The sequence below is a fragment of the Phaenicophaeus curvirostris genome, chromosome Z, assembly GCF_032191515.1.
Source record: "Phaenicophaeus curvirostris isolate KB17595 chromosome Z, BPBGC_Pcur_1.0, whole genome shotgun sequence".
Classification (NCBI taxonomy): Eukaryota; Metazoa; Chordata; class Aves; order Cuculiformes; family Cuculidae; genus Phaenicophaeus; species Phaenicophaeus curvirostris.
In genome coordinates this window covers 53,135,451-53,147,969 of record NC_091431.1, presented here as the reverse complement: position 1 = coordinate 53,147,969, position 12,519 = coordinate 53,135,451, and the positions used below count along the sequence as shown (strand labels likewise).

The window sequence follows — 12,519 nt, the reverse complement described above, 5'->3', positions numbered from 1 at the left end:
CCTCTTTTAGAGGTGCTATTGAGAGGGATAGAGGGATTTCCAAAGTACCTAAAGGTTCTTGTTGAAGCTTTTGTTATGTCTTGAAAATTTGTCTTGTGAAAAATAAAGGAAGAAATTCGTTTCTTCCCAAGCAATACAAATGAAACTTGACACGTAAGTAAAACTGTTTTCTTGTGAAATCCTGTGATTAGACCCGTGGATGAAAAGGTAGGAACAAAGACTAGATTATATCTACTAATATAGAGTTGTTAAGCTACTATTTTGGTTAGTGGAAGTTAAGACTGTATATTCTTGTACAGATTGTTACTGAGTTATAATATGAACTCAAATACTGTGGTTTAGTTGTGCTTTGCTCAGGTTTTTATACCTTGGGTTTGTTTTTTCTAGCTTCTTCGGTCTGTTTAGATTTAATGCTTGACTTTTTATTTGTATCTGTTTTATTTCTTGTTCTCTAGTAGTAATTTATTGAGAAACTATTGGGTTGAGAACCTAGCAAAATATCTTAATAAATAAGCTCAGTTGTCATACTATTTTTTCTCAAAAATTACTTTGGGACTAGAAGATTCTTAATCACTTTACTTAAACAGGGTTGTGTTAACATGTCAGCATGTTGTGAATAAAACCCTAAGCCCTTGCACAGAAGGGCAGTTATTTGGTTTTACATTTAAATACTTGTTTTCAAATTGATAGTGGTGTGTAGCTTTTGGTGATAGTGAAGTATGTGAGTAACTGAAACGGCTAATTGCTGGGAAAGTGCGCCTCAGTGCTCTGTTGTTATGACGTAAATGGCATACCAGAAATGTGTACTTCAGAAGATATCTGTGTAATTGGAGAAGACTTTCTGGTTTCAAGTTCTGACACATGAAGAGTCTTTATACAAAGTAGCAAGCAAGCGTGTTATTTAAGAAAAGTGAAGAAAATATAAAACTAATTCTACATTATGTATTTCATTATTGGAATAGTAAAAACAGTTAAGGAAAATGATTTTTGGTGCCTTATTTTCGTACACTTGGTCTTTATATTAACCTGAAACAGTGGGCGAAAGACTGCGTCTGTTGAAGGTCACTGCTCAACTCCTGTTGACTTCAGCCAGAGGAAAAAGTGGCTCTTGAGGCTTTTTTTTAATCCACAGCCATGGCCTTGCTTACTCTTGCTGTCATGTTTGACATTGAATGTTATTAGATATCTTTATCCAGGTTTGAAAAATGACTGCAAAGCAATCACTTCAGTTGCATTTATATATGTATTTTTATAGCTGATCACTGAGAGTAAGTGCGTGTTCTGTGATGTGGCTGAGACTTTATTGAAGTATAGTAAAAAAATATCCCCTTGTCAGCACAATCAGATCTAGTTACTAAAATGCTTAGGATTCTGCAGATGGCATTTTAAAATATCTTTAGTACTGCTATCTTCGTTAATAGAGCTCATAGTGCTGTTAGCAAGGACTGTGGCATCAGTGGTTGTGTGTGTGGGCCATATTGGCCACTCTGTTTGAGTGTCACATGCATGTTGACATGAAGACTGAATTTCAAAATGTGGTAAGTCCTATGTTCTTATTGTCATAAGCATATAGAGGTTCTGAATGACTCCAAATAGGTGTATTGCTATTCTTTACACAATCAGAGTATTTCTAGCTGGAGCAGGTAGCCAGAGAAGATCTCTTGGGTTATGTTATGTGTTAAACAGGTGAATTTCCATCACTGAATTTAAGGCATTTGTGTCCTTGTCCTCTTTTGTTTCCTTCCCATACCCACAGAGTGCAGCAAAATCTACAGAGCAGCAGGGCAAAGGTTGTGACATAAAAATTACCATAAGCATTAAGTAAATTCTGATTTAAAATGCTTTTCTAAAAATAAATTAACAGAGGACTTCTGTGAAGTGAAGAGCACCCTTCAGAAACAGTAACCCTTACAAAGAAGTAAGTGGGTAGGTGCAGGAGGGTCTCTCTTTCTCTACAGCTTCGGAGGTTAACACACCTGCCCTAGAAGTAAAATACCTGACTTTTAAATCAGTTCTTTCCTTTTTCTTTTGTTTAATTTATCAGTTTCAGTTTAATTGAGAGCTAGATAACTTTTATGTATTTGTTTTTCCTGCATCCTTCCTTCTCCTGACATGTTTGAAACTAATTTCAGTAACTATGAAATCTGGAGTCTAGTTCAGTAGCAGCAATTATATAATCTCCTTGCACCTGTGGAATTGTCAAAGCTAGTCACAGAATTTTCATGGAATTCATTTATACATTACAGTGAAGCAGCTGATATCCTTGGATAACAGCAACATGAGAGTGTCAACAGCCAAGAATTCAAGAGAAAGACTAGTTAAAACTATTGCCTGCTTAGGGGCTTAATTAAATAAGTTTTAGTAAAGGTAATAACAGTTTTGTAAGAAAATTATCAATGACAAATATGGACTGTCAGTTAACCTCAGGGGAAAAGTGGGAATGAGATATTGGAGTGAAACAGAATTGTGAAATCATGCCAACCATACTTCAGAGGAAAAAAAATAGCTCTGAGGCCAGGTGGACGAAACTGGAATTTGATTGATTGACAGTTTTTGTGTACAGGTATATATGTATCCTTACAGGTAGGTGACCTGTGATAAGGAAAGGTGTTTAGATTGAATGCTAGAGCACCCAAAGGAAAGTTTATTGATTGTACAAGCCTAACCCTCTCCCAACAGCTGCCTCTGAGCTTTATTTTGCTAATTGCAGAGGCTTCTTTGTGGCTTGAAGAACACAACTGTCTATGACAGGGAAGTTAACCTTGAGTAACTGTGAAGAACTGAAAAATAACACAAACAGTACTCTCCATAGTCCATGTTTGAATTTGAAGATGGATATACTTTAGTGTGCATTACTAGTGCTATTTCTCTGTGTGCTGCTGTTTTAAATGAGAACATGTTCATTTAGCTGTTTTTCTCCTTGGTGGCAGTATAGTATGGTCAGTATACTGTGTGATGCTCAATAAGCATATTTCTGTCTTTCTGATAAACTTGAATAGATGCAAGTCCTGAATTTGCAGGTTTTTTCTACACCTGTCATTGAGAGGAGTTTTTTCCCCCTCCCTGTAAGTCTAATTTTGTGATGTTTTGCTCACGCTACAGGTAGATATAAAAGTCCCATGTCGCTTTTATAGTTCTGTTGCTCTTTATATCAACACCTTTTGTCACATCAACACATTGGTAGACCAGTATCTTCTAAGCACCCCTAGATTAATTTCTGTAGCAGTGGCTTCCAAAGTGCAGTGAATGCTTTTGAGTTTCTAGATGCTTTACATTGCATTTGTTGTTAAAATGCATTTTTGTTTAAAGGAGAGCAGATTACCAGGAGATCCATATTGTTTTATTTGAGACAACCTTGTTCTCCTCAATATTTGAAGTTTCTTCAGGGTTTCACCCTTTGAACCTTCAGCAGTGGCTTTTAAGTCTAATTTCCTTATTGATGATGAAAATGCTGAAGAGCATCGAGCCAGATGGTAAAGTTCTATGAACTCGTGAAAAAGAAAAAAAGTCTGCTTTGTACAAATGAGATTGCTCCACTGACAGCTTCCTTTTGAGATATGTTAATGAATGTTTTATTGAGATTTTGATACAAATTCTGACAAGGAATTGAAATACTTCACACAGTCTACTTGTCTGGGCAGGTCACTAGTGTATGATGTGAGGGACAAAGGCCACTAGCTGTTGAATCCTCATCACAACTTTTGGATTGCTTGTGGTTGACAATGAAGAACTTGGTTTTGGACACGTTTTTTGTGTCCTTTAGAGCTGGCAGTTTACCATAGCATGATTCTTTTCCCTTACGATCTTGCTTACTTCAGCCTTCATAAATTTTACACAAGTCTGCTGCTCATTGTCTGTTTTTCTTTGTTTTAAAGTTGTGTTGGGCTAACGGAAAGAGTAATAGCATGTGCAGCATGCTGCAGCCTTGTTGTCCTCTTCCTGTTGTTAGTGCAGGGTCTTCAGCAGACAAGTCCTTGGTTCTGTGGAGAGCACAGGCCTGATTTCAATGTAAACAACATGTCCCTTGCCATTTAATTGCTGTTAGTTGTGTCCTTGGCTATCAGTATAGACCATTCTGTTTATTCTTGGTCTGTTGTTTCTTTTGGTGCTTTCACATGTGCATTTGCATCCCTGCTTTGTTTATACCAATGTTGTTCTGTATCTCTGCATGTTGTCTCTTGACTCATTTTGCTAGTAGTATGCATGTGAGTTTGATACAGTGACATCTTTATAATTTATCACATCGCATGTTAGAGAAAGGAACTATCTCTTTTTAAGTAATTCATTATGTCCCTTTTCAGTGAAAGATCTATATGATGCATGAAGTTATTTTAAAGCTTTGTGAAACCTTATTAGTGGTAAATTCATGCTCCTCTGTTTGCATGTGTGCACGTACACAAACTTCATGTATAAATGCAAAAAAAAAAAAAAAAGTCAGGTCGTGATGACTTGTGTATTTTAAAACTATTTGTTGTTGTATTATTGAAGCATGTTCATATAGCATTGCCCGTCATATTCTTTAATCATGTGAGTATGTTTAGAAAGCCTGGAACATAAAAAGATTTGTTGAAGTAACGTGACTGTTTGGGAGATTGGTGTCCTGAAAATGAAACATTAGGTTTTAAAGCTTAATTGTGCAATGTGATATTTGTCTGCTGTTGTTCTGTGAGTGCTGTAGTATTGAAATAATGTAAATTATCACCTGACCCATGCTTGACTGGTTGCCATGTGTCTCCACAGTGCTCTGTCGGGGGTGCTATGCCCTGTAGGAATTTTGGTTTGATAGCTGGGCAAGGGGAGGACAGGGTCAAGAATGAAGAATAATCTTAAATAATTCTTTATCTTAAATAATTCTTTATCAAAATTGTGATCAGATTAAGCTACAGGGAAAAACCAAAATGAAATCAACCTCTGGGGTCAAGTTATGGTCCTGTAGGAATGTTGAAGAATTTGAGGACGGGGGAATTGCATGATTCTTGGAGGCAACAAAGGAAATCAAGTATCTGGGTGCTTCCATGCTTTGCCTAAATTGAACAATGTTTTTGCACTAGAATATTTTAAATACAAATTAAATGTTACAAATATTTGTATACATGCAAATTATTCTTTTGTAGTGAATCAGGTTCAGCCTAGATGTTTGAGGTCAAAATCTCATAGCTAATGGATTTCTTATAATGTGAAGGTAGGTGACAAGGTCCCAGAATAATTGAATCTCTACAAACACATAGCAGTAGTAAAAAAACTCGTCACTTCACTACTAAAATTTGAATAGTGAACCTTACACAATAAGGCAAAAAAGAGTAATGGGATCGAGATCTGACAAACTGTCTAGCCTACTGTTCTTTCCTCACTTAACAGTCCAGTTCACGGAGCAACCTTTTCAACTGGGAGCTTTTTTTCACTCAACTGCTCTGTTTCTGTTGGTTCTGTCCCTATATCCTGCATTACCTGTTGAACCTGTGTTTGCAGGGCTTCTGTTTGCATAGAAGCAGCAAAGCATATTGTAAGAGCAGAGGGAAAACACTAGGGGAATTTAATGTCTGGAAATGTGAGCTGCTGGGACAAGGGAGTAGTGATCTCTGAGCAGCAGGTTGGCGTCTTAGTGGTAACTCTGAGTTTGTGAGCACAATTATATGATTAAAGTCTGACTTTCAGTGGTAAATATAATAAATACATGTTGAATAACAGAAATATTTCAGAAACATACTTGATGTAAGTACTTTTAAATTAGCATTGGCTGTGTCCTCATTTGTTCTGTGAACAGAAGTTGCATTGTGAGTGAGGGAAGTTATTTCTCTTTGATATTTGTTCTAGTAAAACTTCAAAATTGTATAGCATGCACAAGAAAAACAAATGACCACATAACCACCTGTTTTATTCTGCTTCCACACAAAGTACTTACTCAGTGAGAAAACCGGTAGAAGAAGGTCTTGTGGGTAATCACAGTTAGTCGGTGCAGCTTGAATTTCATATGGAAAGCCTTAAAAATTCAACATACTGAAACAGCCTCTTGTTCATTGTCTGTTTATTTCCCAGTGGCATCAATTTTGGGAAGTTCAGTTTTCTTTTGTTAAGGAAAATCTGAACTTTGTCCAAAAGAATTGTTTATGACAAAGGAGGTGTCCTCAGGAATTGCTTGATCTAGGCTGTCCTATGCTGTAATTATTAATTGATTTATTTCTTTATTTTTGTCACTGATTCTACAAAGATTTGAATAATCTCTTAATCTGCACAGAGGGCTTTCTAAGGCTGTGCGATGCCTAGTTTGCACACATTTAGCCTCTGTAGGGTTGGGGTCATGCTCTGGGGAGATTACATGATTGTTCTATGAACGTCTGCTCTGCTTAAAGGATTTTAGATATAATTTTTTTTCTGCTGTTCCTTTTGTTTGTTTGATTTATTTTAAGAAAATAATCATTCAGGTTGCTACACAGTATTATTTGTTCCTCTTGTAGCAATAATATCACCTGTATTCTAAATATCTGCTTACAGGTAAAAGAGGCAGTTGCTGAATTGCAGGGGTCTGCCTGCCTTGCATCTTCTGGCAGGCGCTCTGGCATTAAAGATTTCCCCCTTGAAATTTTCAGTATTGCAGTTTCATTATGTGAAGTATGACCTGACTTTGTAGAAATGTCAGGATCATGAAATCCCAGTGAGCCACTTATGTTCTGTCTTAGTGGAGGGGGCAAGTCCTTTTTTCCTTTCCTGCTTTCCTATGAAATGCAAATTTGAACATTTGTTATTACTCTCAGTATTCTAAACCAGCACTGTTGCTTATCATAAAGGATATTTATGTATTTGTTATCTGCAGTTTCTTTGTCATTCAGCTGGATTACCACAATGTAGTCCTCAGCATATCCCTCAGCATAAAGCATTTATGAAACTCCTGTTTATGCAGAATGCTTCAGTGTCTTCTGAGGAGCAAATGAAAGCTGCTATTTGCTGGCTTCCCCCAGAACTCCAAGCCAAGATCTCAATCCTAGTTCCTGCTTAGCTTGAGATAAAAATATTGGAAAGATCACCTTGTTGTCTGAAATGTGGATGATCTGTTACCTGGTGTGCAATAAACCAAGCTTTGCATCACCAAGAGAGGAGTTTTTTGTTCAGAGTTTTGAAAATTCTGGACACTAGAGGGAACAGATCCTCCAAACATGAGGGTAAAAGGCCCTAACACAGACCCCACAATTTTGTACACTACAGATAAATACATTTTCATGGAATTATTGGAAAATTCGTGCATATTCATATACTTTTCTCAGAACTAATTACACTCTCTATTGGCATGGTGTGTGTGCTCTAGAAATATTCCTCTACAGTCTTTAAATGGCCTCTAGTGATCATTTCACAGGCCTTCACTGATGTTGCTTTCTCAACAGATCTTCCTAATAAAGTTAAATCATTAATCCTTACATTTTTCAGTTATCACGTCCTTGTTTGGTTCAGTCTGTTTACCAGGACGTAACTGGTCTTCAGGTTGCCTCACTGCACCAATTCAAGGGTAGTTTGACAGCACATTTAATCATGTCTCTCTTTTCTCATAACAAATCAGGGAAGGTGTCTCCTTTTCCCATGACTAATTTAGTGAAAGCAAAGCCATCTGCAATCCAACTTTTAGCTCCTTGTAAAAGCCTTGCGACTTTAGGGCCTTTATGCAGTTTTATGATTTCATAATTTTACGATTTCATGATTTCTTTCAACAACGGAAAAGTAGCTGTGTAGATACTTTATAATGTTAGCCTTTTAGTTTGCTGTGTTGTACAGCTACCTTATTGTTTTATACTGTGCTGTTCTGTTACATGCACCCTAGAGATTTGTTTTGGAAGGTCTTCCAAACGGGAAGATCCTTTGCAGGTTGTTAATCTGATGTACTCCTACACTAATAGGGAAGTAAGGGACCAAAATATGAGTATGTGCAGAGCATGTGTAACAGGAAAATGCTCTTGGACCACTGAGTTCATGTAACATCTTCAGATGCTTTTGCTGTTTCTGCAGCTGGATGGCATCTGTGCCTTCATATTGGCTGTTGTCCATGAACCCACTAATACCTCCTGTCTCTCACCTTGCTCTTTCACTAAGCTTTCCTGTACACTAATCTTTTTTACATGCAAACTACCTTCTGTGTCAGTCTCCCCATGATGGGTCCACTTTCTGAACCTTTTAGCCCTTCATGATTGTCTTCCTTTCTTTCCCTTTTCCTTCTCACCACTATCCTTCCAGCAATCCTTTGCCCTCCTAAAAATGGCAGCCTGGCATAACAGGAAGGTTGATGGCTTTTGTGGAGGACTGAGGGGGAAGGAGAGGAAGGAAAGGATGATAGCACGACAGAGCTTTTCCCTTGTGGATTTGGAGAATAAAAATACTGCTTTGGCAGTTCTGCAAGGGCTAATCAGCCTGTTCAGCCTCTTTAGTCTTTTACAAGTCTTTGCTTCCTGAGTTGTGGCAGCAGGTAACATGGTATTAGCATACTTCCATCCATTTGTTGCTCTTCTCTGCCACCTCTGTCCTCTTGTCCTTTCTTCCAAATGCTGTAGTGTTTCTGCTTCTCTGTCACATTTTTTTGCTAGCAGGCCAGTCATGCTTAGACCTGTGGGGTTTACTGAGGTGGGTTGTTACATCTCTTACAGGCATATGAAAAGGTCAGAAAGAGTACTGAGGATAAGTGGATCCATGATACTGTTGTGCTTGCCTGAAAGGGATGGCAGATAAAACTGTCATGGAGGTAGCAAGTGACAGTCTAAAAGGCTGGTTTTGGGACTCTCCTACTTTATATTCATTGTGTGTTAGTTGCTACATTGCAAAAGGCAGCCTAATTGCATGTAATCGTATTTTCTTATATCCCAGTAGCTTCACTCATGAATGCTTAGTATGGTCATACCCCTAGGCAGTGAAGGCAAACATAGCATTTGAAACAAACATGCTCTCCCAGGTGTCCCTAATGAGGGGCTGAGCATGCTACTGGAAACAAGTCCTTATAGTTCTAGCCTGAATGGAAAAGCTCACCTGTGCCTTTGTAAAGGTTGTGCAGGAAATGTAGATGTTGGGAATGCTTTTTTCCCCGCCCCCGGTTACAACATACTGTTGTGCAGTCAGGCGACTAGGCACACATCCCACTTTCAAAACAGCGTGTGATGGGAATAGAATTAAAACAGCAATGTTCTACATCCACATGTGGGTATAGCCTTCAGACGCAGCCTTAGTTATTCTGCAGTTCTTCTTAGTATCATTGAGATGTTGCTGAAGATGATTTTTTTTTTAATAGATCATTGTCATGCTTTGTGGATGCTGCTCTCTGAGATTCTGCTAGGAGACACTTTAAATGTTTTCCTATGAATTTAAAATACAGCTGTTCTTGTGGTTTAAACGAATCTGAGAAGTACCAAGTATGTCTATATATATTTAAATCTGTAAAGCTTTTAGATTATGGCTCTTTGTGTTTTAAAAACTTTGTGTTTTTAAGATACGTTTTACCAATAAGCCAGACCTGGAAACTTGTTTTGGGGGACTCTAGGGGTGAGATGGGGCTATTGCCACATTGTGGACTTTTTGCTTTATTTCCTGTAGGGTAGAAACACTCAGCAGGAAATTACCATGGGCTGCAGGTGTAAGAAGCCTAGATGACTGGCTTTATTCATTATTTTTTATTAGTGACCTAGATGATGGTATTTATTAAGTTTGCAGCCTGGGAAGAATGCAAGTATATTGAAGAGCTATATGGGGTTTCATATCCTTCCTCCCCCTCAAGCTGCTGATATGTCAGGGAGAAAAAAGATTTGGGGGAGGGGGTACATTTTGCTGGGAAGCTGATGTTTTGAACTGCAAAGCATGCAACATTATTTTACCCCAAATAGAACTTTATGAGGCCTTGTGCTACATGTAGTGCTGCATTTGGGTTTCAGTGCTATGTGTTGAGATGGACCAGCTGAAATACCAATGACAACTGTCAGCTGCTTTGAAAACTTGACATGATCTGTGGAAAATTATTTACCAAGCCAGGGTTATTTACTGTAGAGAAGGGAAATCTGAGGGGTGGCTGTGAAAGTCTTCCAGGTGTGTGGAACACGTGCTATGAGTAGGAAATAAGTGTTTACTATGATATTAGAGATTGAACCAAGGCATAATGTGTTTAAATTGGAACGAGGAGGATTGACCTTAGAACCTGTTGAAACGTTTACTGTGTCTATGAATAGTGAGGCAGAGGAGCTGAGTTCCTGGGAATACTATCGGCTTTTAAGAATAGAGGAGACAAACAGCTAGCTGAAGTGATAGGGGTAATAGAGGTATAATGGACTTGCTGGTGAAGGAGAAGATGATCTTTTGACTTCCTTCTAGCTCTCTTTATAGCATATCATTACTTTCATGGGATTAATTGTGAAAACATTCTGCTGAAATTTGATGCCATATTTTAAGTATCTGCTTTTGTGGAAGGAACTATTGTCTCGTAACAGACAATGTTATTTATTTGTGCTTGTCTGTGATGACAGAATTCTCTGTGGAAATGTTTATTGGGCTTTATGTAAGCATAAAGCAGATTAAAAAAGACAATGAACTACAGGTTGGTGTTTTGTGGTTATTTTGTGAAAGGCTGACTGTTCTGTATCTGCTGCCTCTATTCGGAGTGCTTCTTTACCTGTGTTTGTCTAATGACTGTCTAGAGAGAAATGTATTAGAAAAAAAAATGCAGACGCGCATGTAGTCACCTTACAAAGATGCTGGGGAGAAGCTTCTGCAGGCCTATTTGTGTACATGATGGGGGCCTTAATCAGGGATCAGTTATCAGTTGATCAGCCAAAACAGAGATTAGTAACTCTCTGGCCACATATTAGTTGTTGACAGCTAGGTGTAGGGTATTGGGACAAAGCTGGATTATGAAATAATGAAGTGTCTTATTTGTGCTTTAGCTTTTTGAAGAAGATATCAGATACTATCATGACCGTATGCAAATATTCAGAGTATTTGTTTTCATGGAAAAATAAATACAGGAAAGTTAAATGGCACCAATAAGCACTGCAATATAGCTTAAATAAAGACCATGTAAACAAGTGCTCATCAGGACCCTGAGTTTGGGTTATCCCTGTGTAACAAGGCTCTTGAATATAGAAAAAGCCCGAAGTGTTCAAACGTGATGTAATGTAGAAGTCTTCAAGAAGATCTGGTTTTGTCTCTAATGTTTTTTTAATGCTCTTTCTTCTTGTATTAAGAGGTAGTGCAGATTGAGACTGTAATTATTATTAAAGCCTGATTTCTCAAGCTTTTTACAGTTTTGATAGTAGCTTGATGTACATTGACAAGAGACTTGATTAGCTGAGCTATTTTTATTGCTTTCTAATTTCAGATTATGATTTTTTTTTTAATTCTTGTAGTATGTAAAATATTGTTGAAGGTTGTTTAAATCTGAAGAAGCTATCTGGGAGTTTTTCAGAAGAAAAAATTTTTACAAAGGATGTGCCACTGTATTGTATAAGCTTTCAGTCTTGTATGGAATGTTATTTTGAAGCTTTCAGAGGTGCAAAGCGATGCTGCCTAGGGAGGTGGGTAGCTATGGTGGAATATGAGGAAGGCTACTCAAATGTATTACATTAGATAGAGCCTCTTGTTTTGCTTTTTGCTGTCACCTCTAATAATCCAAATGATATTTAGACAGAGAGTAGAGAGCTTCTCTATCACTTTTCAGCCAGATACCTTCATTATTTTTATCTGTCTTCTAAGCTGTCGGTGTTGTAGGATCAGCCAGCATCAGTCCTACTTCAGCTTGTAATCTTCTGCTCCTGCATATGAGGAGGTTATTATGGCTGCAGGGGAAATGTCAAAACTATCTGTTGAAACTCGCTGTGGAGGAATAGGAGTGAGATTTTGCTGAATCTTGTCTGGTGCACCTTACTGATTGCTTTCATCTGCAAAATTCTAGGGTCAATTTTTTAGTTAATGTGTTTAATGTGACAGCCAGTTCTGGGATTAATTTACCAGAGGACTACATAGCAGTTCTATTATTTTTAATGGTTAATTAACATCACTAATAAACACTTTATTTTTATCTATTCCTATTACTTAGTGGGTGACAATACCATAGAGCTAACAGCAGAATATGCAGCTTGTCTATAAAAAGTAATTAAAAATAAATTTGAATTTAGTAGAATGCTTTTTAAAACCATGACTTAAAACCAAAGTCCTTGCAGAATAGTAAGAGTTACAGCTCTAAATAGGCTCTGGCAAAGTGTTTTGTAAGGCCACCTGAGCTTTTACTGTGTGCTCCAGTAACACATTAATAAGATGCATTATTGTGTATTGCTTACCAGTGTCAGATTTATTGGTATGCCTGTAAATGTCAGTAACGATGTTGAAACTTAGCCCCTTCCAGACTTAAATTCTCTATCTAATATATCTCTCTGTCACAGGGTACCAAATGATTTTCCTTCTACCCTGTGAGTTTATAGTGCTGTGGCTGACAAATATTTAACGCAGTCAAACAAGGAAAGTGCAGGTTCTGCCAAATTGTAGCCACTGCCGTGCAGTGATGGGGAG

The 12,519-nt window shown here is 37.8% G+C and overlaps 1 protein-coding gene across 2 annotated transcripts in view; it reads left to right on the top strand.

The window, feature by feature from the left end:
- The window catches only part of MAST4 (microtubule associated serine/threonine kinase family member 4), a 269,856-nt gene that overhangs the window by 120,190 nt on the left and 137,147 nt on the right, over positions 1-12,519 (top strand). The window lies entirely within an intron of this gene.